The following is a 1,978-nucleotide window of genomic DNA, read 5'->3' as shown; positions in this document are numbered from 1 at the left end:
TTATTTGACGCTTGCCTAGCTGACGTAGAACCCTCAATGGAACATACGGTTGAACACCTCTAATACCCATTAATAACAAGAACGGACGAATGACAGAACTATGTATAACTTTCCTCCAAGGGAACTAATGGAGATTCCAAGTGATTTTATCTGCTGTCAAAGAATGAAAAAACTTAACCCAATCTCCAATTTCTTTTGGATATTTATATTTCTCCATTCTTTCCTCTTAATCGTTGATGCGATTAAATCGCTCAGGATCGAACCTTGTCAATGTAGGACGTTGATAAAGATGCTCTACAATCCACATCTGTAACAAGATATTACATCCCTCGAAAAAACTCTTTCCCTTCTGACAAACAGTTAGAGCACGATAAATATCAGCTAGGATCATTGGTACAATAGTGTAATCTTTCTTAATCAGTATCTGTACCACTCCCGCTAAACGAATATTAATTTTTTCTTTCTCTTCTCGGGAAGACCATAGTATCTAAAAAGGCTACCATGAATGCAAATAGTCAGTGAATTTTTCAAGTCTCAAAATTCTCCTTATTACAAAGTTGTTTACCGTACTTTTCAAACCCCTCTTGCCTTCCGTATCTGTCATACAAAAATTGCAAGGAAACCCAGCCTTTTTTCATTGATTCTTCTTTCGTATTCCGTATGTTCATGAGCTCGCAAAATCTGTTTATTGAAATAAGTGTTGGGGCTATATGTTTCTTCCGATATATATCCCCATATCCAACATAGCCCACTATCTCTTCTAAAGTAGGTGTCAACTCAAAATCTAAAAAGCGCAATACATTATTCTTCGGGTCTCAGAAATTCAGTAATACAACAATCACTTCCCTATTAGGGTTGATTCTCATGATACTCGTCATAAAATCCAAATACTTATGTATCTCGTCATAATCGAATGTATCCATTTCGTTCCACCACAACCAAAGCTGCAAAGTGATACAATCCACAACCTGAAGCGGTACACTCCCATCTCTCTTTCTCTTTGGACGCTTTCCACGAACAGGGGGGACATTTTATACCTATTGACAGGGACATAAAATTAATAAATATCTAGACCTAGACAAAACTTAATTTATTAATTTTGAAAAGAATTTATAACTTAACTTGTAAAACCTAGTGCGACCATTATTTGGACTTAGTTGTAAAGAACAATTTTATCAAAAATCAAAGCGAGAGAAACAAAATTGATAATATTTTTTAAGAAAAATACTTATTTAAATTGACTCTATCAAAAACTTTGCTATAACAGACTTCTAGACAATTTTATCTATATGTTTAAAGATAATATTCCCTAAGTACAAAAATAAAATAAAAGGACTCAGAAATAAAGAAAAATAGAATGACCGTTTTATGTATGAAGTTGTATAAAAATTTCAGTCTCAAGACCCTAAAGGTTCAGGACTGTTAAAATTGATACATATATATTTTTTGTAAAAACTTAGCCTCATGATCCCTAAAGATTTCAGGATGTTAAAATACATATTTTATTTTTTTTATTTTGTAAAAACTTAGCCTCATGATCCCTAAAGATTTTGGGCTATTGAAATATATATATATATATATTTTTTTTTTTTATTATTATTATTATTATTATTATTTTGAAAAACCTTAGCCTCATGATCCCTAAAGATTCAGGGCTGTTAAAATATATATAAAAATTGGACTTGAGAATTAGAAAAATAATTATGAAAGTAATCATATTTTCAAAATATTCCCCAATAAATCTATGAATAATTTTTCAAAAGATAAGGTCGTATCCTGGGAAGGACTTCCGACGTATCCCACTAAAATGTGAGAATCAGACCCTCGTAGTTCATAGAGATCATAAAACTATGTTACTATATATTTAAAAAAATTTCTTTCTTTTAAAAATAAAGTTTTTCTTTGAAAAAAACAAAATTCACTAAATGTGAGGATAATTTAATCTCTTACATTTTAAAGTTGCCTAAAAGTCGGTCAA

Source organism: Capsicum annuum, chromosome 11 (genome assembly GCF_002878395.1).
Source record: "Capsicum annuum cultivar UCD-10X-F1 chromosome 11, UCD10Xv1.1, whole genome shotgun sequence".
In the NCBI taxonomy this organism is placed as follows: domain Eukaryota; kingdom Viridiplantae; phylum Streptophyta; class Magnoliopsida; order Solanales; family Solanaceae; genus Capsicum; species Capsicum annuum.
The sequence above is the reverse complement of the archived record's forward strand: the minus strand, read 5'-3'. Positions refer to the sequence as shown.